At 41.8% G+C, this 26357-nt stretch overlaps 1 protein-coding gene across 2 annotated transcripts in view; it reads left to right on the top strand.

Moving 5' to 3' along the window:
* KLHL36 (kelch like family member 36) overlaps positions 1-26357 on the top strand; it is a 97213-nt gene that overhangs the window by 28828 nt on the left and 42028 nt on the right. The window lies entirely within an intron of this gene.

Genomic DNA, 26357 nt, shown 5'->3' with positions numbered 1-26357 from the left:
TACGAGAACTGAGAAGAGATTATACAATCACTTTCAATTGGCTTCCAAGGTGGTTTTATTGCTGGTTTCAGGACGCAAGTAAATTAAGGAGGTTAATTGGTTTGTATTTCCTTGTAGGAAAGTAGGAATTTCCAAGTAGGAAACCCCCTTGCAAATTAATCTGCCTCGAAGTCGGTCTGTTTCTTAGCATTATCGGTTTTTGCTCCTTTTTGGTTTTGGGTTATATTCATCCTTCAGTCTCGGGAAGCTTTAGAGACAGAAGACCTTTGGTCTCCCAGGGTACATGTGGCGTAAAGCCCCTTACTCTGTGTAAACAGATACTTGAAATGACGCTAGCAGCATGAGAGAGGCAACAGTTTCTGAGGGGAACTGACAAAGAAGAGAGACTTTCTTTAATGGGAAGTGCATACTGAAGTATGTAACAAAAACATGGTTGAAAGCCCACAGTGTTACTGCCACTATTGAGTCTGACATAGGAGAAAATTCTCACAGTACCATTTTCAGGACTACATCATTGATAAATGGCAAATGATAATAACCATTGCCACAATAACGCTGTCTTTCTCCAGCCTTTTATCTTTGATGAGCTGAAAGCTTGTCACACAGATGTTCACTATTAAACTTTGTAGCACTACCCTATGGTACATAAGTGTATAGGGAGAGTAGTTAATGGAATTGGAGCCACTCAGCGCTTACCTCAATTTACCTCACAGTAAAAAGAGCATTTTTATATGCTGAGGCTTGCTTTGTGCTGGAATGTGCTTCAGCCACAGCAAAATGACTGACATTCACAGAGTAAGAAAATAACAAGTTTTTTAGACTGAAGAGTTCTTCCTGATCGTTCTGGAGATATCCCAGGTCATGTACTTTGTCTCCAAAAGTTAGACAGAGCCAAAGAGGTTCTTGTCATCCTTAGCAATTTCCTTCCTTTTATCCTTACAGGGTATGTATCTGTATCACCGCCTTTATCTATGGTTTTGTTCTCACTCACTCCCTCCATCTCTGTTAGTCTGAATTCATGTGAAATACCACACTTGGGTCAGGAAAAAGAGCCAAAGTGCTGAGAAGCTGATATACATGTTCCCTTAGGGCCAGATCTAGAGGCTATGAAAGTCCAGATGGGTTCCATGAATTTCAAAAAGATCCAGTGAAAGCTCCAATATGAATGCCTGTTTCATGTTCTGTGCTTCCAGAGAAGATGCTTTAAAGGGAGGCTGTCCCATCCACTCCCTCAAAGCTTGTCATGTGGTCCTATCACACCACGCACTCAACCTTACTGAGGAGCTGCAGATATATCTAGCAAAAGGCACTCTGCCTTTGTATACTGCCTGGAAGAAATTGTTGTTCAGAGAAACAAAATCTACACCACCTTCTTAGATCTGTGCTTGAGACACAGTGGGCATAGGAAAGAGAAAGTAGACACAGCTCTGGCACAGACAAAAAATAATAATATTCTCCTGCCTACAAAGGTCAAGACTTTCACTGAAGGGAGTATTTCCCTCCCACTCATTACTTTCTTACCGACAAAAAATTGGTTAGTTAAAATAGGGAGTTTGAGCCTGTCTGGCTCTGATATTGACATCTGAAATTACATAATTTAATTCCATTTTTTGCCATCTTCTGATCTTTTGTGTGATTAGTCAATAAAATCAATGTATTCTGGAGTTCATAGAGAAGATATGTGTGTTTCCTGTGCAATGCAAAAAGCTGTGAGCAAATACATGTAGTGAGTGCCCTGTTTGCAGTTACCATAGAGACGGCACATTAAAAGAACTGTTCCCCTTATTCCTTATCACTGATCTAGAATTAAAACCAACGCTTTTTCTATTCTTGTTGAATTCTTTTGCTTCTCTTGAACGTAGACAAGGTGCTGAATTGCTGGTCAGGTCCTTGTGTTTAAGATCAATGGACAACCTGTTTCATGCATACTCCTCCAAGCTGCTGAAAACCAAGAATGTAAACTTAGTCCCACCATCTCTCAGGTTGAGCAAAGTTCAGATCTCAGAGCTCTCTACTTTGTTCCTTAAACCGTGCTCGTGCAGTTTCCTGTTTAGATGCAAAAAAGGGGCTAAAGAGATCTTGTTGCTTCCTGTTCTAGGTTCACGGTCGTTTCTTCCACAGCAGCAGCTGACTGTCAGGGTATTTCTCTGAAAGACACTTGAGTGAGTTTTTCACATCAGTTCAGAGGGCTCGTTTGTAAGAGCAGTTTCAAAACATGACTTCAAGTGGCCAAAAAAATTCCAATAAAATAGGTTCTTTGGATTGTAAAAGCGTTATCTGAGCAGACTTGGGTTTGCGTCAGAGAAGCACAAAGCACTCTGGAGCTTTTTTGTAGAAAAGCTCTGTGAGCTTTGTGAAGGAGGTACAAAATACCTGACTTGAAGTTCTGCAGACATTGCTGTTCCTTTGCTATATTTTCAGCACTTCTCTGGGATTTAGAAAAGGGTCCTGATACTTGTTAGCTCCTACAACTGAAACGTGTGTTGGTTTATTAAGTTCTGAGATGAATTGACACATTCTGGATGTTGCTGCAATGTGAACTGGGACATGAACCTGGCACTCCAGTGGCTCTCAGAGATAAACAATTTAGCCACAACCTCACTGCACAGCACTGGAAAGCTTTGCAGCTGAGGCCCTTCAGTTGTTGATTTCTCCTTGCTGTTTGGGGAAATTAAAGTGTCACGGTGACCAGGGTCAACAGATTCACTGAAAAGTCAGCAAGACATGTCACATATGAGCAACGAAAAACAGTTCTAATTGAGGCTTCTATGTTTTTCTGGTTGGTTTGACTGAAACCTTACCAAGATGGCTTTTCCAGAATTCTCTTCAGACTTGTCAAAAGGGAGACCTCTAAGAAGAAAAAAAGGTTTTAAAATATACAGGGAGGTCAATACAGTTCAGGTGACTGAGGATTTGTATTACAGGAGCCCTCAAAGGCCTGGCTGCAAAAGCTGCTGAGTGAAGGCAAGACCCCAGTTCCAGAGTATATTCCTTCCCCCAAGGTTGATTGTATCTGGGAGACAAAAGGACATAAACCAAGTGGCATCACGGTGCACCTTTTCGCCACCTTCAATATCCCCTCCTTAGTTTTAACATCTACCCTGAATCTATTTTCTGCTCTATATTATTTTGTCACTAATTGTACAATAATTCTTCAATTACTGTAGACTGGAGAACAGGGAAATCCATCTGTTGGATACTGTGTCCTTATGACTCTTCCTGACCTAAATTTGGAAAGGCTCCACCTTGCACCTCCTTTCCATTCCCTCAGGATGTTGAGTCCCAGGCACTAACATATTAAATTTAAGTACCAAGTGCCAGCAGTCTGCCCTGTCTAGCTCCCAGCAATTAATAGTCTTGCAGAGGGGACAGATGAATGGCATGTGAAGCAGCATCCTGAATCATGCTGTAATTTGTAGGCCATGACATCCTATTCATGAAACCAGAGCTTTTACTTACATATGCAAGGCCAGAAACTAGTGATCTAAAATTCCTTTTCTTCTTCAGGGAAAATAAAGCTTTGGATCCCAGAAAATGTCTTTAGGAATGAAATGAAATCCTGAATTAGATGCTGCCTCTTTTTTTCCTCATCTGGACAACTGGTGCCATTTGTGCGGTGTGATAAACAGCAGTATGTAATTCAGGGTCAGAAGGACCCAGCATCCAGCAGTGTTGGTGAGGCAGGAGGTGGTGCCTGGGGCTTTTATTTTAAGTACTTGTATGCTGTAACTTTGTAATTCTGTTGACTTCCCAAATACAGTAATAAGCACTTTTACATCTTCAAAGTGCTTACAGATACTATCTCACTTATCTCCTGGGGAAGGAAAATAAGAAAATGATCAGTAACAGATAAGTAAATTATTTAATTTTGTAGACGAACTCAAAGCTTAAGGGGAATTAAAGACCTGATGTCAAGCTAAATCAAAGTGATGGAAATGAGTTGGAACTTGGATCTATCCAAGGTTTCTAGTAGGCAAAAGTGAATTTCACCACTCTGCAAATATGGTCTAGCTGTGGAGGCCCTTGTTCGATGAAAGGACAGAACTATATGACGAGCTGAGCTGAGATCCTGGGGAGGAGGGCTCGTGCTTTCATTGCCAGCAGGACGGTGGGACTGGCAATAGCTGGTGCAGAGAAAACCACCCTCCCTCCAGCCCCTTGCAGTGGCTATTTGAGTCCCTCCACCAGGGCAGCGAGCTCACAGCTCTCCTTGGTAGCTGCCTACCTTGCCCTGGCCAGACCCAGGGCTGCTGCAGCCCTTCTGTGACTTGCCAGTGTCACTGTGCTGAGAATAAATGTCACATGAAGGAATAAATTAAAGCTCGGAGCACCCGAATCCCAGAGAAGTGCCCAGTTTACAAATTAACACAGTACCTCTCACAAAGATCCTGGCTTATTTTGTTACAAGAGAGGCCAGCTGGATGAAAATATTTCTTTTTGGATGGTAATTATAGAAGAATAGGAGGACTGGGGTCATAGAAAGCTAAAATCTTTGTAAGAGCCAAGTGCTGGTTTGAATGCACTCCTTTCTTTCAAGATCTTCAGCTATTCCCTGCATGCTTAGAAACACTTTCTGAAGAACCATTTTTTAAGTGGTACAGCACAAGAAAAGCATTCCTCCTTCAGAGAGCACTGAATACTAATTTACTCTTGTCAGGTTGTGGAAAAAGAGGGCAAGAATTTTTTTGCTGTCCTGTTTGAATGTAGTAATGTGTCAAATTAGGATTAAAGTGCTGTTCCCTCAGTTCTACTCTGACTTTGATGCTATACAAGATGTACTCAACACTGCTTTTCTGTGGCACCACTCAGATATAAGAACGTCCCAAAGGCATTCTGTAAAGCTGCTAATCAGGCATTGTTAAGCAGTGACGAGTGAAGGGAGTATGTAAACACGGCTGGCATTACATCCACCCCAGTATCCTACATACTGATGTGAACGCTGGCACCAGTTAAGGCATGGTTGGTTTTATGTCTGGCTGGCCAGCACATCTCAGCTGATGCCAGACTGGCTTTGAAAGCCCTGTTCTGTCACCAGCTCTTGGATAAATTTTTAGTAGGTCAACTCTGAGATGTCAAACATCTGAGCACTGTCTTGGTGAGGAACCTCAATGCTTTAGGTTAGAGTCCATATATGCTGGGTAGTTTGCTCTTGCACAGGATTCCTTTAGAAAAAGTTGGATCTTGGAGGAAAAAAAAAAAAGGAAAGGCTTCTTCTATCCTTGTGGGATACACCAGGGTCCTTATGGAAAGAGCTGATGTCCCACAGTACCATTGCAGCTGAAGCAAATAAAAGCCCCCTTGGGCATGCATTAGTGAGGAGCATGGGCCTGCCCTTCTCCAGCAGGAAAATCTCTCCAAGTTGCCTCAAGCCTGTACCTATGTATCACCTTGCCAACCTAGGCACAAGGAAAGTCTAGACTTAGGTGCAAATTGGCAATAATTTCTGAGCCAAGCTAGGTTTTATGTTGTAATGATGGTTCATTAAACTAAATTACACCTTCAACAACATCTTTGAATCATTTTGTTGTTTTCAGAGAATTAATTATGAAGACTTTCCTGATTTGTGAAGCTTAAATAGGCAAATGCATCTACTGGTGTTGTCCATCACTTGGATTATAGGATTATATATTAATCTTTTACAGCCATGAAAACATGTGGAAATTAGTGTTCAGTGGTTCTCTCAGAGCTCATCATTACAAAACACGGGACAGTCCAAATGCATAAAATGCATGCACCTTGGAAAGGTTTTGGGAGTGTTGTGTCTGTGTGGTGATTAGACCATAAACTATGTACTGATTTGCTGAAAAAAAAAACACCAAAACAAAAGTCCACCGCACTCCTAGACCTCCATCCATAAATCTCCAGATACTTACAGGAATGGTTTTGTTTGTTACTTATGATCAAGCAGTGGTTTAGAGCGTGGCTGGCTGATAGGCAGAGAATTCAGGCATGCCCAGACCTGCCATACAGACAATAAAAGTGATGTACTGTGAGAAGCAGGGACTTAAATCCCTTTTTATGTGAGATGGTGAAATGACTCTAAAAAGCTGTCATTACCACAGATTGTCTGACCTAGAGCTGAAGGTATATTACAAAATGAATCAAACAAAACTGAGCTTTGGAGGAATATCAAATGTGAAGTGGTGCTTGGTTCATATGCTATTCATTTTTCAGATATTGGATAAATGCAAGGTTGAATGAGGGAAGAGCAGTAAGAGAGCGAAGTGCAGGTATCCAACTAGCTCACTCTATCCAATGCTTTTGATAACATAATTATAACTGTAATGTTGTAATTTTCTATCTGTACAAGCAATGTCAGGAAACAGAGATGACAACCTGGTATTCATTATATCGAACTGAATTCATGCACAGATTTTTCAGATCCTGTATCTTTCTTGAGGTGCATTGTATGCTCAAAATTAAAGAGAATGACCTTGAAAATGATTGGACTCTTTGCAAGTATGCATTGTACACATGGCTATGGAAAAGTGATCTTGCAATTTTTATCTTTTCTTCTCTGGATGAATTCCATTAGTGATGCCATGTTTTCAGACCTGAGAGGTCAAGCCTGGGAATACTTTCCGGTTCTGAATGGTCCCGTACTAGAACCAGTAGCTCTAATCTGCAGAAAGACTTCTCCAGAGACCTTATTAAAGAGGCTGTTGTCATACTAAAACTGGACCAGAAGGTCTTGTTTTGAATCTCAGTGAGGCCTCTCCCTGGCCTTTGGCATGTCATATATTTATATATTCATGACCATGTGTAATCAATGTAATTGCATCTGTGATAAATTTATTTACATAATTAATATTCACATATATAATCTGGAAGGAATCCACAGAGATCAGAATTATATCAGCCTAGTATTTAAAACTAGCTTTTGAAATTATATGTTCTGCATGAAGATTTTCTGAGTTGAAAGCAAGGCTCAGCCTGGTCTGTTCAGGCTTGGCCTTGGTTTTGCCTTGCTCCCAAGCACAATTGCAAGGCAGTCTGTGGTAGCTGCATAGAGTTGTTTTGGTTAAGAACTTCCTTTTCTTGGTATAAATCAGAGCCCAGCTCTGACTTAGTTGCTGCAACTTTAGCAGAAATTCCCTTAAACCAGCAGAGTACTAAGCACAATTCAGTTCTGTCCTCTTCCTTCTTGCATCTCTCGATGTTACCATAGTCCCCCTGGACCCTTTTGAAGAATACAGTAAAAAATACTCATTGTTGTCTTTTAATTTTGCTTAGTATGTTTCTTCTTTTTTTCCCAGTGTCTTCTCAGTGTTGTTTTCTCTTTTACTTCCTCATTTCATCTTAAGCTTTGTTTCATGTTGAATAAGGTACCATCCCCTGTAACAAGCAATTTAGTTTAAAAAGACAACACCTATTCTTTTTTTTTCTTCTTTTTGTAAAAGTCTCCTTCAAGTCGGCAAAGGTTTTCTACACTGTATTCTGTAATTAACTTGTCTTTGAGTCAACGAGTACACTTTACTAATGCAAAGCATTTTCTAGCTCAAGATCTTTTATTGGTTAGAAGAAAATCTGTGTTTTAATCAAAGTAACATTAAGAAGTAACTCAGCTGGAAAATTTGCTAAGGATGTTTGTGTTTTTGAAAGCTGTGATTGGATCTGAGTGGGGGTACTTTCCACATTCTGCAGTTATATATAAGCCACATTATATTTTCTCTTCCAAAATATTTCCATTCGGCAGTAAATGGATCTTGGGCTTTTCAAAATGTCTAGGAAAAGAATCTGAGAAGCACAGGGGAGAAATGGTTTTTATCCAGCTCAGGCTACTTAGTCACTAGCTGGAAAGACATCCATGAGAGATAGCGAGGCTTAAACACCTTCTCCAAAGCAAAGATCATTTTAGTGTTCCCTAGCTAATGCTTGAGTCAGGGTAAACATGGAAGCCATAAATTGCAGTAGTGGGGCAGAAATACTGCAGAGTGGCTTTGTCAGTGAAGAAGGTGAGTGGGAAAATGTTTAGGATGCTCAGGATCCCAGTATGAGTCTGCTCCAGCCCCCGTCCCAGATGAAGGGCGGGGTGGGCTCTCCATCAGTGAGAGAGCTAATATTCATCCCCTTGGAGACTCAAGCCAGAAATTCAAGCCACGCTGAACCTGGTCCATATGTTCCTACAGAAAGTTCTTGTTTCAGCTATCAAGTGCTTTTGTCCCAAAAAAAGAATACAGAGTTTTACTGTTGACTTCAGTATAGCTAAGATTCTGCTTGTAACTTGCCTTAAAATGTTTGGCACTTGGCTGCAGCTCATTTCTCTTACAAATCCCTGAGGTCATGATTCAACAATACAACAAATCCAGCTTAAGGGCTCCTTGTGTTGGATCAGAAAAGTCATGACACGTAATCACATCACGCAGAGCACTGCTCCAGAGTAAGCAAACTTGCCCATTCAAATGTATTAAAAAATAATAACAGGTTTACGTTGGACCAGAAGTCTCCCTTCTAGATGAGGCATCTTCTGCAGCTACTGCTCCAATGTTTTGACTATCAAAAGTAGTCTGCCCTCTTCTAGGCAGGGGGAAATTAGCATCAACACCGTGTTCAGCACTCCAGCTACTTCACCAGCAATACAATCATGTGCCGGTGTCTGATCCACATCAAATGTGTATTTCTGGCAGATCAGCAGCGCAGAGGTCTGGTATTAATGATCACAGAACCAGGGCCCCAGTCCAGAAGCGTGGGAAGACACTTGAAAAAAGAAACAGTGCTTTTTCCAGAGGCACCCTGAGAAGATCAGGGCAGCCATTTCTCCTGGTCCTTTCATCAGGGAAGTGAGCAAAGCTGCAGGGGCAAATCACTGCAAAGAATTCTTCCTTAAGCACTGGAAAGGCTTAGGAGTTCAACGAGATATTGCCAGATGAGAAAGCAGCTGTGACACATTCCAGCTGTGGCTGGAAAGGAGAGCTGTTCCTCCCTGGTCCACCACATGAAGTTTTCCTAAGCTGGCCCCTGCCGAACATTTGCTGGTAGTAAACAACTGAAGCAGTCAAACCTGAAGTAGTTTAAATACTTCGTTGCAGCAAGGAAAAACTTAGCAAATCAAGGTGATTAATTTAATAAATTCCTTTGGCTAATAGCACCTGATTTGAAGGAAATAAATTTTACTTTCACGTAAAGCACATAGCCATTCCAAACTGAGTTCCTATTGAGAAAAAGAATTAATACCCGGTTGGAAATTCGCTTGAGTTTTTCTGGATTTTTTTTTATTCTTTTTTTTTTTTTTTCTTTTTGGCCTAAAGTCATCCATGCATTTCTTTTCAGTATTTCAAAAAAACCTTTTCTCTGTGAGGCGTTATTGTGTAACTAACTTTTATCACCCATTTCTATTTGGGTACTTTGACTCATAGGAGTAAACTTGCTTGTGTGACACAGGTGCCAGGTGAACATTTCACACTAACTGGGGACATTTCTTTGTGGTCGCTTGACCCTGCTGCTAAATCCTCCTGGTTATAGAAATAATAAATAAGACATCTGAGGTCACATTCTCAATAGCCAGAATCATCCTGCAGTCTCTTCCAGAAAATAAGGAATTGCAGTAAACAAGGGAGAGGCTTCCCAGAAGGAGTCATTTCACAGTGAGCTCAGTCCGTCGTGAGCCGTAGAGTATCGAAGCAGTTTGTTGTAGCTCTCCTGCAGGTCATCCCCGACAGAGTGCACCGGGTTGTTTACAGCGTTACAAATCTGAAGGCTCTGACTGATGTATTTAGGGACAGAGGCCTTTCTGAACTATGGCGTTATTCACCCTTTGGTACAGCTGTTTTGTCTTTATAGCTGTTAAATATAATGTGTGCTGAAAGGGGAAAACAGTCATTAATTCATTAGTGATAATTCTCATTGTTTTCTTGCACGCTTGTATACATAGCGCACAGAATAACACAGCCCCAGGGCCTTACCCACACAAACCCACAGAGACAGGACTTTCCCATGTCGGAGCACGGATGCTCTGAACCACGCAGGCTGTTTTGTTCTGCTGCCAGGCAAAGTCTCCAGTCAGATAGTTATTATTGCTCACTCTTTTTTTAATAATAAAAAAAATTCTCTGAAAGCAAACAGAATGAAAGCGTATAAGGAAAGATGCTAGTTCCATTTCTTGGGGTCCACAAAAATTGCAGAACTCCTAGAGTGGATGCATTCCTGGTACAAAAGCAAAATCAGAGAGGCAGGGGAAAAAAAAAAAAAAAAAAGATAATGCTACCTGGGCATGTAAATAATCCCTATTAAGATTTGTTTCTTTTCTTAAGCAAAACAACTGGATAGGATTATTGTGATAGGAAAGATTACAGAAACGTTCAAGCGGTTAAGATTCTAGTCAGGAGTGAGGCTCTGTTGTGTTAAGCCTTATATAAATACACAATAAGATGCAACCCCCTAGCCTGGAAAAATTATATTGGGAAAGGCAAGACTCAGGGAGGCTGGGGAGGGACAGAGGCACAGAAAAGGGAAGCAACATGCCCCAGGTCAGACAATAGCTTACTGGCAGCAGCAAAAATAGAATAGGAGCTGGCTTCTTCCCACACTGGTGTGACTCCCTCCTTGACTGATTGTTGTGAAATAAATCATTGTTCACAGAAATGAGACATATACTACTCACATACTTAGCTGCAAATCGATTCCATGAAGAGGTTTTCAGCTATTTGTTGAGCTGTAGGATTTCTATTAGCTGTATGGTCCCTGAACCAAGCCTTCAAACAACAAGATTGTTTTTCTTAGTAGTGTTTCATGGATCCCTTAGAAGTAGTCCTTGGAATCTCAGGTGTCTGCAAATTACAATTTCAAAGTCTGTGTTTTATACAGTTTTTATTCATTCTTGGTCTTCAGTATTTTTTTTATATATTTACACTAAATACAGCTGTGGGAATTCTGAGCCACCCCATTTCTTGTCATCTTCTTTTGACTAAAGTAAATGGAATAATTGAAATTTTCATGCTGAGTGAAAACAGTGAAAGTGAATTAAACTGAACTTTGAACAACTGCATCCAAGCTAAATCTACTTTCTTTGAAACCCAGGGCCCCTAAGATACACATATTACTGGCAAATTCGGGGGTCTCCGGATAAGTCTCTGATCAACAGTGGAAACATTTACCATTGTACCCAGGAACTGGTATTTTAGAAATCTCCATGGAGATAATTGCCATGGCAATTCAACAATGCCTAGTATGTGAAACACATTCATATTAATTCTTCTAATTTGTCCAAAATGCCCTTTTCCCATTCTTGCAATGTGCTAGAAAAAGAAAAATATATTGCATGTTGGATTAGGTTTCCAGTTACTAGCAGAATACTCAGTTGTTGACAGACTTGTCTTCCTGTTGGAAGTAAATGTAAACCAGCATAGGAAAGCTGAACTGATCAAACTGAGGTCTTTTCAAAGTGAAAAATAGAACAATTACCGGATGCAAGTAGATAATTTTCCTATGGGGCACAAATTCCTTGGAACATGCTGCTTTTGCAAAATGAAAACCTCCAGGAATGCGTCAATTCAATGTAACTCTGAAGAAAAGAAATTAAAAAAAAATTAAAAAAATTTAAAAAGACAAACTGAATTGTTTAATTTTTTAAATTTATTACTTTTTAAAGAAATAACAATAAAAGAAATGTGTCACTGTTTAGACACAATTTCAACAGCTTCTTGCACATGTACAAGTCTTGAATCGAAATGAGCACAAAGCAGTTTGTGTTTGTAAAAAAATAATTTGCTTTTCTAGAAGCATCACAACTTTTTGTGGGGTTTTTTTTTTCACTTCAGAATAAAGCAAATTTGGAATTATGGCCTTATAGAGAAACTGAAGTTAGAAGGGACCTCTGCAGGCCATGCGTTCCACACTCCTGCTCAAAGCAGAGCTAATTTTTGAGTTAGATCAGGTTGTGGAAGACCTTGTCCTCACAGATTTTGAAATTCTGCAAGAACTGAGATTCCACAGCCTCTCTGGATCCCTTTTCTAGTGCTTCATCACTCTTGTTGTGAACATTTTTTTCCCCTTGGATTTGATCAGAATTTCCTTTTTTGTAACTTGTGACCATCTATTCTCAAACCACAGCATAGCATCATGCCAGGAAGTTGAGTTGGAAAAGGATAAGCATGGAGGATTCTCTTGTCTGGGCATCCTGGAATTCAAATTCATGTTTATGCCCCTGAGGTCAGTCAGCCACAACAGCGGGAGTGGAGAATGCAGGATGTTGTAGTGATGAGGAAGCTAATTGTGTTGATTTGCTTTTTGTCTGTTTCTGTGAAGTATCATCTGAAAAAAATCTAGCTAATACTCATCACACCAAAAAGGTAAAAAGGCAGGGTGACAGACCGCCCAATGCTGGCAGTGTCTCACTTGCCATATCCATGGGTTTAAGTTGCTCCCTTGTATTCTCCCTGCCTAGTGCTTCTTCATCTTTGCCCTCCCTCATCATTGATGTCTTTCAGGGAGTCAATCTTTATCTCAGCAGCGGTTCATCAGTGCAGATCACTTTAGAGACACAGCAAATGCCTCTTGGCCTCATTGTAATGTGCAGAAAAAATACAAACCAAAATGGCTTTCTTACCCTTCTGCCAAGGCTCTAGATCATTTTTAAGTGGATGGTGCAAAATGTTAGGGTTTTTATTTCCTGCAGACCTTGTCCCTGATTTATTAGCACCGAGTGGAACTCTGGAAAACTCTTAACAGATAGGGAAGTGCCTAGTGTCTGAAGATAAAGACACAACTAATGGTTTCCTGAGTGCCTGAGGAAAGGTGACTGCCTACCACAACAAAAGCTGGGGAAGGACCAAGCTCTCGGATTATTTTTCAACTGGTTGAAATGTGAGACCAGAGCACGTCATAAAAGGCAAGAGCTTGCAGGATCCCGTGAGGGTTTGATGCAAAACAAAAAGTTGCTGCAAGTGCACTTGCAAGGAGAATAAAAAACCAGAATTGGTTGTTTGGTTTGTCCTGTGGCGTAACACAACTTTCATTGAACTTGGAAAAGGTATCAGCTGCAGGGTTGGGAAATACAGCAGCCAGAAGTGGCTCACCTTACACTGTGCAAACATAAGGCAGTACCTCTGAACGAAGTATCATGTGCGCATCGGTGTGTTTACACCCTGCCTAATCAAAGGGTTTGCCTTTTGCTGCACACTTTGAGACAGTAGTGGTAAGTTCATTCAACAACGGGTGTTTTCTGACACTGTGGCTATGTTTAAAAACTTTCATCGTTTGAAATACAGTCAAAACAAAATAGAATGTATATCCTATTATCCTGTTACCTTGTGGGTGTGTGGGGGAGAGAGAGAGGCATTAATGAATAAACTGAAAAGATTTTCAGTTCCTGTTTTCTGGCAATTTGGGCTGTTGGACAGTACATGAGACCTTGCACATTTTTCACTTTGTTGATTTTCCTGCTTGTAAAGTGACGTCCAAAGCCTGAAGGTTTTCTGTTTGAGGATTGCTAATCTGACAGGGGAGTGATGTTTCTCTGTGGTGTAAGTCACAGCTGAAGAAAGGAGGAGAGCAAAAGCAAGTCTCGGGAGAGCCTAGCATGCTTGGCTTTCCACAGGCACATACGCACACGAGTGGGATGCTAATGTCACTCAAGGGCCAGAAATACCTGGCCAGAAACACCTGCTGAGGGGAAGTGTCAAAATGTTTCTTCTTGACTTTTAAGAAAAGAAATTCTGAAGGCTGGAGAGAATGTGCTCAGCATATTATAAGGTGAAGATAGCAAATAAACAACAACTCAACTACCAAAATGCCTTACATAGGCAAGGGCAATTCTCCATAGTACAAAATAAAATGCAAACCTATACCAGTACAGACATTGCAAACTGTCTGACGCATGCACAGTCCCATTGCTGGTTCAGTTCAAAGCAAGATATGGGGCCAGAAAATGCTAACTCAGTCAGCTGGAGAAGTCGAGCACAACTACCATTGCCTGCGGCTGAGCAAAATTAAACTATTTGATTCTGCCAGAACAAGACACAGACTTCAACCCAGGGGCTTTTCAGGAACCAGCAATAAACTGAACTCTTGTGTCAGATTGGCAAATTATATTACAGTCGGGCCCGCTCAAGAAATAAGTATATTTGGACACATGAGGATACACCAGTAGAGAGGATTTTTTGTTAAACCAGAGCAGACAAAGCAGGTTCCTCTGTTACCTGCCCTTGCTATTACCATCGTGAGGTGCAGAAAGGCAAACATAACAGCTGTAACACAAGCCCCAGCTCTTATTGTGGCCCTTCAACAATGAAAATAACTCGAAACCACCCTCAGACAGATCTGAGTAGGTGCAAGGACATTACAGGGTCAGTGGCAACGATGTGGAACAGAATAATGAAATTCAGGGGTCTCCAGATGAGTCTCAGTGATTGCCATAATCGTATATCACACACCACAGCTGCACCTCTGTCACTTGTGTTCTGGGCAGACAGTCTGGAGTCCTGTATGCTCCAGTAATGAGAGAGGGGCTAGGATGATCAAAAAAGATTTTTCCACATCTAACTTCTCTGATGCTGTTTCTTTTGAAAAAGACTGTAGGGTATTGCCTCATTTCCACCTTTGTAGAAAAGATTTATCTTAAAAAGATTCTTATTAAATAGTCTCCTGCTGGGATTGAGTTACGGAGTTGGGTTATCTGAGCGTTCCAGAGTGGTTTGAAAATAGAAGAGGGAAAATACTTCAATGAGGGAGAAAATGCATGCCTGTTCGTAAATGTTAACGTCAAATTTCCCAGGGTGTTGGACACATAGAGAATTGTGGCTATTGAATTAATTTTCTCACTAATAATATTCTAGTAAATGTCAAATAGTCTCCTCTATGCACCTCTGTTTCCAAAAGCCTTGTGAACGTTTTCTCTTCAAAACCAACCTCCCTTTCACCTTCTGCTTCATCACCTTTGGTGATGCTTTTGGGGTCAGTTATTTTTTCTGAACACATTTCATTCCTTTGTCAGGCTGGCTTATGTGTAACTATTGCTGGGTTTTCCACTGAAAAAGCTTCCATGCATCAGTTGCGGCAGCACCTCAAAGTCCACTCATGAACAAAGGCTGATGTGGTTTAAAGAGTTGTACAGCCATGGAAAAGCAGTCCCTCCACCAAGGAATTTGTGATCTAGCCCCCAGTCAGCAGTTCAGCCCTAGACCTGCTCCACCCAGCCTAATCCCAACCATCTCATTTACAATATAACACGTCAGCTACAAACTCCTAGAGACAAATTTCTGAATATGTAGCCACCATCTTCCTTCAGTGCAGTGTGGGAGCTTCCCTTTAAAATCCAGGCTGCTGTAGATTAGTCATACTAACGATGGAATGCTGGCCTTGGCACTTAGAAGATACTCAAGGTGAGCTGGCAGCAATGTCTGCATATACTGGGCAGCTGGAGTCCCAGGGCAACACTTGTCTGCTACGGTGATGCTGAAGAGGGTGCGCTTCTGAGAGTTTGGCTTGCTTTTATGATCTGTGTGTGTACGGATGCTGCTGCCATCACTCATCTGTATCGTTTTCTCACTGGTTTTGTGCTATGAAGGGAGAGAAAAACTGAGTAAATGGCCACTAAGGACATCCCTGCTAATTGCTCAAAGTTAATCTGGAATTTGGGACAGAAGATAACTCAAGTCTCTGATAAAATTGCATATTGCTTGTTGCTCCTGAAGGGAATGATTGTTTTATTGTGATGAACTGTGTTGAGAACTTTGGGTTTTATGTGTCTTCAGCAGTTTGGGGAAATTAACTGATCCCTAACCTTATCAATGTCCAAACAGATCATCCCAAGCACTGAAGTTAGAGAAAAGTTAAATGCTAATTTAGATGCCCTGATTGTGTCCTCTGAATCCAGCTACCTCTCTCTGCTGATCCATGGGTGAGCAAAAGGAAATAAAAACTATTTAGGTGATGCAGTCTGTACCATCATTTGTCCTCTGCTGCACTGTGATGTCCATGTGGGATGGAAGAGCAGGAACTCTGTACGTCTTCTCCCTTATCACTGGGTAGTAAGCAAATACAGAAAATATTGCTGCTCTTTAAAGCCTTTCTTATAGGCCTTGCAAAGATTGATGACTAAAAAACAAACAACATCTTATCACTTGTACATTCTTAAGTTATCCTGAAAAACTGATTCATTGTGTAGAATACTTTCCAAGGAACTACATCAAAGAGGAGATTACAGCTACTAGAGGAATCACACCAGTGGAGGTGACCCGTTGTCGGCGTTAAGCTGCTCCTTGTAAGTCGGTATGAAGCTGTCACACTGAAAGGAAGGCATAAAAATGCAACCATGCTGCAGCAATGAAGCTGTCAAAGTCAGGGGACTATAATACATTCCTTTTAGTGATTGTTTCTTCCTGAGCTCATAAAATAGAACATCTTGGCTTGGCGGTCTTGCTGAGAAACACCATTTAAATTTAACAGATACCCAGCATGATGCCCAACCTCCAGCCATCTTTTCTGTAGCACTCGCTGCTTGAAAACTAGTCCAGGACACCTGGCCCTGTGCTCTAGATTAATCTGATCTCGTTTTTAACCAGCATAGTGGAGAAGCTCTGCAGCATCGCAGATGTATGCTTGATGCTCTGTGCGATTGATTTAATATGGTGAAACCAAATGTACCTTCTGGTGTGAGAGGAGTTAGAGGAAAGATAATGTTACTTCTGAATCAAATTATCCTTCTTTTTTGTGCTTAATTAAGAACACAGTCTTGCTTGAGGCTGAGAAGCTTTGGCTTCAGTTTACACAGACACATTGTATCTGTTTGTCTGCCTGTCCAAATTTTTTACCCTTCCACGTTACAGCAATATCCCTGTATCTGGTCCTATAAAAACTGATGGCAAACAGCCTATGGATTTCAGCTGAGCAGGAGCCAGTAGATGCTGATTTTACCTGGACAATGTTCTTTAACACATGTAGCTCAGTAATAATTCATGTAGTTGAATCCAACATAAAACTATGAATGCACAATTAAAAAAATAATCACAGTTCCGAGCCTGTTTTTTCCTATCCATTTAATCAACGGGAACAGAGAGAAGGACCAGATGACTTGTAACAAAAGGTCTTTTTCATTTCTTCTGTACTTCATTGCTGAAAGGAACATCATCTTCCTCTCTGAAAGAATGAGATGGTAACACAGTACCCTATGACTATTTATAAGACATTTCCTTTGGTGATGCTTTTAGCACACCACGTTTGTGACTTGAAACATAATCTGCTCAGAAAGCCTGGTGAAGTGAAAAGGATTGTTGTTCCGTAGAAGAGGACAGTGAGGTACATATTTCAATTATTGGGTAACAAACAGAGCTTGTGTCAGATGACACAAGGATAGCAGACATTGCTGTAGCTTACTTGCACAAAGGAATTGTGGAAGTACATTCGTTAATCACTGCAGCAACCTACAGGGTGTCCACAGGGAAGCTGGAAGTGCGTGAGCAGACAGATAAGAGTTCACCAGTTCTGTCCTGGAAAATACTGGAGCTCCCTGGGAGAGCTGGAGTACTCTCAGGTCTCTCAAGTATTTTCAGGACTCCACGGAGATTTCTCCTGAATCCATCTCATGCGCTGATTGATCTCATACACCAGGCTGCTGAAGCAGGAGCTCTCCGGTCCCCTCTTAACGTTCAGTGGTTTCTGAATTGGATCTGAAATTGTGGATGTGCCTTCTTCTCCCTTTGCTTGAAATAGAGTGGAAGGTCAAATCTGGCTGTGGATTCAAATACTGAATTTCAGACCTATCTGTGATTTATATTGGTCTGTCATGCCTGTAAGATGAGAAGTACTCTGTTTAATGAGAAAGTGGACCCTGTTACTATTCCAGTTCCCATATCCCTGATTCAATCTAAACCACATTTCCCTCACAAAGAACCTTTCAAAAGCAAAGAATTTCAAAAATCACTGCTATGAATGGTCCAAGAACCTACACTGTAAAGTCCCCAAATGATCTATCGCCATTGGAGATTTGTTTGTTAGCTTGGATTTCTTGGTCCAGAAATGGGTCCATTTTCACACACATACAAAAAGATCTTTTGTTTTCCCAAGAATGTGTGAATCTTATGGAATCTTTTTAGAAAAAAACTTATCTTTAGTTTCAAAGTGTAACGTGCCAGAACCAGTTGCTTCGAAAACATCCTTGCCTCTAACGTGTTTTTCATTAGGAAAATGTATTCCCAAACTGAAATTAGTTCCAGTTTTCAGGAAGGACTCAAGTCTGTTCTTGCTTTGACAGCTCTTGGTATAAATAATGTAGTAAAATGTGAATCCAGAAGAATTATTTGTGTATATTTGAGAAGATAACTTGTAACTGGACAGTAATTCTGACAACCTGCTCGTAAAGGCAGAGCTGTCCTCGATTCAAATACTGAACCTTGCATAACGGAACAATATAATTATTGCTGGATCACACTTGCAGATTGGTTTTACAAGTTGCAACCAAATAAAAGAGAAAAATTGCTAACTGGCATGGAAGTGTCACCAGGGAGCAACCTTGGGAAGAGTTAAGCTTGGAAAGGAAGTTTACAGCGAAAGCTGTTTTGTTGTGTTTTACGTTTCCAATAAAGCTAAACCCCAGGAGAATTTTGCCCTGTGTGGGGTGTTTGCAAGCTGGTAAACTCAGAACATGGGTTTTCTCCACTAACCAGATTTTAACGAACTTGCCAAAAAATATCCTTTCAGAATGAAAACCTGTAATCTGTGCATTAATATTAGGCATGGTTGCATTAACAGAGCAAGAATTAATTGGCAGTTGTCCTAACAGGACTCTTCTGACCTTAGTTTAAGATTTAATCATAATAATTTTGCACAGGATTCATTATGCAAAATAACCAGTGAGCAACCTCCTCCCCTTTCCTCATACGCTGCGTAAGGGGTTGGTAAGGGACACTCATTCAGTCTGCAAACAGTGAGATTGACTTACTGGGAGCAGTATAAATGCTCGAACGGAAAAGACAGAAACTTGAGCACACATTTCACTGCTTTGACTTCAGTTTTTGAGCATTGTGCCCTCCTGTTTTGAGTGAAGGGTCCTACTTTATGGTGTCCATAGCAAGATTATAACCAGAACCTCTGTACCCACGTCCGCAGACACTATTTGGGGTTGCTGCTCCATTTTGCACCTCTGGGTTAAGGGAAGGCTTTTTGTGTTCTTACTGTTTATTCTGCTCAGAGACTTCTAGTTTCTGCTAATCTGCTGAGAGGAAAACTCAGTGATCTGCAAGCAGATTAGAGGCAGTTGTCTGGGGTGGCAGCGTTTGCCAGGAGAGCAGAGCAGGTGGCTGGGGGCCAGTGACCGACTAGTTCCATACCTTGTTTTAATCTGCCCTTACATTTCTATTGGAGCTATTCCCCAGCACATCATGTAGACTCCTTTTTAAATTTCAGGCCAACGTGCACTAAAGCCAAACTTTCTTGGTTTATTGCCTGGTTTACATTTAAGAGGATGAGCTTGTTCTGGTTTAATTTTATTCCACACCAATTCTTAAATTCTTTTCCCACTGGAAGGCTTCAGCTTTTCTGGCTGTGCTGAAAGTAGCGTTTGGCATAAGTCATAAACTCTACTTCAGACAACTTAATCTATTCAAAATGGTGCCAAAAGGAAAAAAAAGCACTATTGCAAACAAAGGCTTGTGTATCCTTATCTAAGGCTGAGAACCTTATGGCTATGAGAGGCGAGTTTTGTCTTTGGATCCAGCTGTAACACTTTAAGACATGACTATTTCAGCTGTTTTCTCTGTCCATTCGCTCAGTCTAGGGTAGAGCTGGCTCATTTATGCACTGTGACTGCAAATGCATCTGAGTTCAGAGAAAATGCATTTTGAATCAGCTCTTGTATTACCGTACTTGAGACAGTAAAGCGCTCGAAGTTCAGAAAAGAGATAAGATCAAATCTAATCATCTGTGCGCAGCAGCAATTGTATTTCCTCTGTTTGTTGAGCCCAATAATTGGTGTTTTCTTCAAACACCTATTCCAGAAAAAGCACATTCTTGCTTTGCGTGGTAGCAAAAATGGTGAATCAATCAATTGCCTTGACTGTCTCTCCCAGAGCTTAATCACCTTCCCTTATAAAAATGCATGTCTAGTTTGCTGTTTCAATTTGTCTGTCTTCAGCCCTGAGCCACTGATTCTTGTTCTGTCATGTTGCACTCAGCTACAAGATACCAGTTCAGCCCCTGGCAAAACGTCAGCTTCTCTCTTCACCCCCAGCACCAGGGAGCATGGTTCACATTTGCATAGTCTGATGCCCCATCGCAGTAGGTTTTGTTATTTGGATAAAATTGTTGAATCTCCTCTGTGTCTCAGGTCCGTGATTTTTGGAATGTGCCATCCCATTCACTGCAATTTTGTCACCAGCTAGGGCAAAAATGTGCTCAATTTATGACTGACTCCTCCGTGCACTCGTGTAATAATCCTTAGATAAACTGATCATGAGATTGTACTGCTTAAAGCCAGTGTTTATCTTTCCAAGCACTTAAGGCATTAAGTATCAGTATGAGAGGAAAATGAAATGTTGGCAGAGAGTTTTCAGAAACAAACATGAACTGGAACATTAAGAGGCTTGATGCAAGGAGAGCCATCTAGCAGATTTATGGTTTCATCTGACAGGTTCTAGCTTTTAAATAAGGAAGATAAAGGTAATAAATTTTGTAGTGTTTCTGATTTACAGCTCTGATACAAGATACACTGCTGTGTATGGATCGTTGTTGAGATTCTCTATCACATCACTCCATAATTGCATCCATATTAACCCAGTGCAGTGCAATTCTGGAAGCTTAAGGATTCTCCAGGAAGTTTGCCTAAGTGTGTTAAAAGGAAGATACAGCTAGATGCAAAATGCTTCCTGGAAAACAGCTTTAAAGAGAAAGGAAGTGCTTATTTCTGACTTTAAAAGTGTTTTGTGATTCTGTCTGAAATATTTCCCATTAACCCTGTAATTACACCTGAACTGAAGTTGTTGAGGGAAAAAAAAAAAGTCAAAACATTTTCAAACAGCGTGTGGTATCTGATGACAGCCAACACAAGGATATTGAAAACAGCTGCTTGTCTAGGTAGTACAGTGAACACCGATACATTAATATGCACACTGAAAGCCTTTCATTGCAAAATAGACAAGAGTCACTTTTCATCTAGAAGAGAGTATAGTGCTTCTCTCTATTCTTACTAGTTATTTTCAAATGCTTTTAATAGGCTACAGATAACAGAATAATTTGTCGCTTTATAACATTAATACCATTTTACGATAAAGAGTTATGAACCTTTTTCTGAAAAAATGCTAGTAATTTTTGCATAGGACTTCAGGGGGTTTTGCAGGGTTTCTGCTTTCAAGTGTTGTGACAGCTGTTGTTTTTGTTTTGGTTTGGAACTTGGCAAAATTGAAACATTGTAATTTTAAGTTAAATACACTTTCCTGCTCCTTGGTATGGTAACACACCCTTCATTGTTACCTTCTAGATGGAAGAGAGCTGGAAATTCAGGCGTTGTCACAGCTTTAAGTCTTTTCTGAGCCCTGTATTCTGTAGTCAGTCAGCTTTTATATAAATTTCCTCACATGAAACTTTTCTTGGTGCATAGTAACTGAGAAATCATCATGAGAAGGCAGCATTCACACCTTCCCATAGGGGTGATCTCACCACAGCTCCTTTGCTCTGAGCTCTGACTCCGCTGCAGACACCCCTGAGACCTGTTTGATTTCTGATTTTGGCAAAACACTTCCCCCCATCAAAACCGACGTCAGAATTAACTTCAGTGCTACAGCTCAACTCTTATTATTTTAAAATCATGTCACTAATACACTTACTGGAGTCTTGCCCTGGGTGTAATAAAACCTAGTTTAAATTGCCGAAGGGTTCAGCTGCTGCCTTGAACAGCTGCATTGCTGTAATTTGCCAATAGGATGTATTACATCCTGATTACAGTTTCTGTTGAGTGATAGGCCAAAATTACAAGGCAGAAATGTGGCTAATCATGATAAAGGAGATAAGTCTATTCATCTGCCTGCATTTAATATTTGCAGAACAGATGCTGTTTGTTTCCCTTCAGCTGCATTTACATGGAAATGCGCTTTCATTCTGAAGATGTCTTAAGGTTAATGAAAAACCTTATTGGACATTTTGAGGGGGGAAGGAGGGAGAGAGGTGAAATATCTTGTAAGGTTTCTCGTTGTTTCCCAGCCCTGATAAACTTACACAAATCAATCCGTCATTGTAAGATGAGCAAAGTGAGCTACTCTGGGCCAGAAACAGATGTCTATGAAAGCTGAAGAGACCGTGTTTTTAGCAGATGGATCGCCAGCATAGGTGCAAATCACACTAGGAAAGACTGTACCGCTCCGGGGATTAAGGCCTGAGCGGGCTGTGAATGGTCTTTTATTGCGCTTGTTCCCACCCAGCAATACGCAGCACTTAAAGCATCACCCAGCGTTTTGCCTCACTGGGCCACAAAGCCGAGCCTTAGGTGAGGACTGCATTAACACCCTGCCCCCATTATACACCAGAGAGGTCCCAGAAGTGTGAGATTTGGAGGTGGAGGAGGTCTCACTTCATAGCTCAGTACGTGATGTATTCTACTTCCACAAGCCCATGGTTCCAAGTCTGGGGAAAAGTGTGAGAGATCCCCTGGTTCCCTCCTTCCAGCCCCCCCCAGGCAGCACCAGGACTGTAAGAGATGCAGTGCCAGGAGTAAGCGGAAGCGTGTCCGCCGGGGACGAGGCAAGAAAATGAGCTGCTGTCGTCACGCCTGGAACAGAGTTTATAGCTCATGTATTGACGGCGATTAAACAATGTCCCTTTTTGTGCTGTGGCGTGGAGCACTGAACTGAGCTAGGCTCGCACTGTAATGCACAAAGTATCTTGCATCTCCCCTTCAACCCTCTCTGCAGCTCCTCCAGTGCCTTGTTACCAAATAACTGCAACAATTCAAGCTGGAGAGATTAGATCACCCCAGGGGTCTGTACAGCAGAGCCTACTTAACACCAGCCAGTAATCTGGCATTATGTACTCTTTGGGACAGCAGTCTATAAAAACACACACAGAAGACGCCGTCGGTTTCCATGGCTGGTTGGTGCAGCCAGGGTTGCCTGGTTCAGCTATTTTCTATTCTGCAAAAGCCCACTCGCTCCTTGGAGTGAGAATTTGCTGTTCACGTGTTGCAGCCTGTGATGACTCAGAGCAGCCTCGCCATCTCTCATGCTCAAGCCACAACTTCGCCCCTGGTACCGAGCATTTTCTCCCTGATGGCTACCATGGCCTCCTAAATAAGTCTTGGGGGGGTCACCCATTCACCCATCCCTTAGCAACCGTCTGACTGCACTGCATAAAAGGCCCCCCGATCTGGGCCTGCTAAAATGAAGTCATCTGCCATCTCTGACTCCCTGTATTAATCAAGAAGATTTTGGAGGATATTTTGCTCAGCTCTGTTGCTCCCTCCCTGCTAAAAGTGGGTGCTGCCTCATATCTGCTGCTCTTGTAATGTGGAAGAATAGAAAATCCTTTGGCGATGCCAAATATAAAGCAGCCATTGAACCGTTTCAATCTGTTCCTTGCCAGACACAGCCCCCAGCGTGCTGTCGCTGCCGCTCACATCTCCCTCTCGCTTTGTCGGAGCGGAGCAGACTCTCCCGGGCCCCAAGCCTTGACATACGGCAAAGTCCCCACTGAGCTGCAGCACAAGGGACCCCGCAGGCTCCTGTAACGCAGCCCACAAGCCTTTGTGCAGCAGCAGGTCTTTAAAGCCTGATGAAAGGGCTGATAAGGCAAAAGCAGGCTTTGAATACTAAATGGACACTAAACAGGGCACCTGGCTATCAAAAAAATACAGTAAAAATGAAAAAAAATACCCCATGTGTCATATGGTCGTTAGCATCAATCCCAGGATGGAGTGTTATCAGCATTGCTCTGATAAGGTGAGGAATGCACGTGTTAAGAGGCTGAGCTGCAGGGCCCTGGAATACATAGGCTGCTATTTTTGCTTCAATTCCATGGTAAAAAAAAAAAACAAAACCTTTCCTAAACAAGGGTATTGTGCTCCAGGAACAACAGTATGGTCTCATTTATGCTAATCTTTCTGAAACACTCTGAGGCCGCCTGATGAGAAGTGTTACAGAAAAAATAGGGATTCTTAATTCCTTCTTTGTCTCTACCACTCCGGGTGCAAAATACAGTCCCTAACAGAGTCCCTAATATATCTGATCAGAGCATCAGCCACTTGTAGACATTTAGATACACTAATATGCTGTGAAGGATGATACTGAGAAGGCCTGGAGTCTTAAAATAGATACAATTTCCAATTTATGTTGCGTTATTGTGATACGCCAAGCATGAGATCCCAAATGCACCATGAGTAATTGGTCTTATGCTTTTACTCTTCATGTGCCAGTCTTTCTTCTGCTCAGTTTTTGTCAATTGTTTCTTGCATTCTTAATTATTACCAAGGCAGGATAATGCATGTGAACACTGTGGGGTAAATACTTTTCCAGCCAAGCAACAGCAGACCCCAGAGATAAGTTTTAGCCTGCAGAGCAGATTGAGTTACACCAGGCGCATGTAGCCCCTGTGACTAGCTGAGCTGCTCCTATTACAAACATAAGGGTTTGACATAACACCAATAAAGTCACTGCCTGGAGGAAAATGAAGACCATTTGGTAATGCCAAAGTATAATCAACATTTTTAAAACAGAGCCATTTAATGTCTAATTCAGATTACTCTTACGGGAGCGATGAATAGAGAGGGAGGGAAGCACTGAATTCTTGAAACACATTTTGCCCCAAACACCTCCTAGGCAGCCACCTGGGATGTACGTTCATCAGCTTGGACTTGGGCTGGGGCTGGGGTCGGGGCTGGGTGTGTTTCCAAGACATTCTTTGTGACAAAGATAATTGTATAGTTGACTGAGGGTTCGACAAGCAGGGTCTTGATTAACTTGGCTGTTGCAGTGTTGTTAGAGCAACAGGACTGTACAAACAAGAACTCCCCGGTGTGTTTTTCAGAACTGACCAACTGTGCTCTAGTGAGACAGACCAGCAGCAATGTTTTTGTACAGCTCATCCTGTTTTTTTCCCTGCGACGTTCTTCAGAGCATTAGCAAGATGGTATTGCTATGTAGGCTGCCCAAGAAGATGAAATTGAGGCTGGAAACAAAACAAAACCCCACTAATTCTCTGTTACTAGTATAATTCAGTAGGCTATTTTTTGCCATAAGGTTTTATCCTGATGTCTTATCACAAATGAGTAATTCCTTCTCTTCCTCATTTTTCTCATGTGTGTCTAATGTTGCTCATGCAATTGCTGTGCTAGCGACTGCAAGCCTGATAATTCCTGTGCTCAGAATTAGACCACATGTGCCGGTACACCACAGAGGCGATTCAAAGAGGGAATACAGCATCTTACATGTTCTGTGAACTGCACTAAGGGCAAATGGGATGGTTTGCTTGTATGGGTACTTTGGAGTCCTGCTTCAAACCACTGCAGAAGTCAGGAGAAACTCTAAGGGAGGCACAAGCCCATCCAGCCACTGCTGGTGTCAGCCCCAGATGCAGGGCACTGGGCCCCAACAACGGCTGTCAAAGAGGGCATGGAACAGACTCACCTGGGGAAGTTACCTGGAGGAGACAATTATCTAGAAAAGATTTAGAAAGTCTTCAGAAAAATACTCTGTAGGAGGCATATGCTGACTGAGAATAGCAAAGCAACCGAAGAGGGGGTGATGCTTTTGCTTCCTCCATCCCTGGAGCCAGCTCACCAAAGGCAGCAGAAGTGCTCTGCTTTGTCTTTGAGATGTCTTCAAGTGGCTGAGAAAGCTGGTTTGCCTCTGCGCTGAGCTCTTGCTTGAGCAGTGCACCAAACCCCACACCACAGCAGGTGCAGATGAATTTCTTGCGACACTGCTGACAGGCTTCTAGACCAGACTGAGATTGTTGTCTCAGTACCCCCACAAGCTGTCAAATAAAAGTTTGCTGTGGTCACTGAACCAGTAAGGCAAAGCCTCAGATCACTGCAAGCTCTCTGCAAAGCTCTTTCCTGTTAGTTATGCCTGTCCCTGCTGTCAGTCCTGTAAAAAACTAACCGTTTCCCTTCTTCCAGGGCAACTTCTAGTAAGTTCAGTCCAGAATTGTAACACCCCATGTAACCCTGTGAAGGAAGCTGCAAAACTTCACTCTGAAAGTGTCGCTCTTGCTCCCAGATCTGTTCCTGACCTCTCTACGTTTATTTTACGTGGGTGTGAAATTCTCTTTGACCTAATTACAATTCCCACTTGGCATTTTGGTGCTGGAAATTTAGATGTAGAGCTGCTGAACAAAAAGTGTGTCATATGCGCTGTGGTCACCTCTGCCTTTCAGAGCAGAAATGAGCAGACAAGGGCTGCAGGCACTGAGATCATTTTACATTTAAGCCAGTGTTTAAATCT

The sequence above is a fragment of the Falco naumanni genome, chromosome 15 (genome assembly GCF_017639655.2).
Source record: "Falco naumanni isolate bFalNau1 chromosome 15, bFalNau1.pat, whole genome shotgun sequence".
Taxonomy (NCBI): domain Eukaryota; kingdom Metazoa; phylum Chordata; class Aves; order Falconiformes; family Falconidae; genus Falco; species Falco naumanni.
Note: the sequence above shows the minus strand (reverse complement) of the source record. Positions and strands in the feature narration are given on the sequence as shown.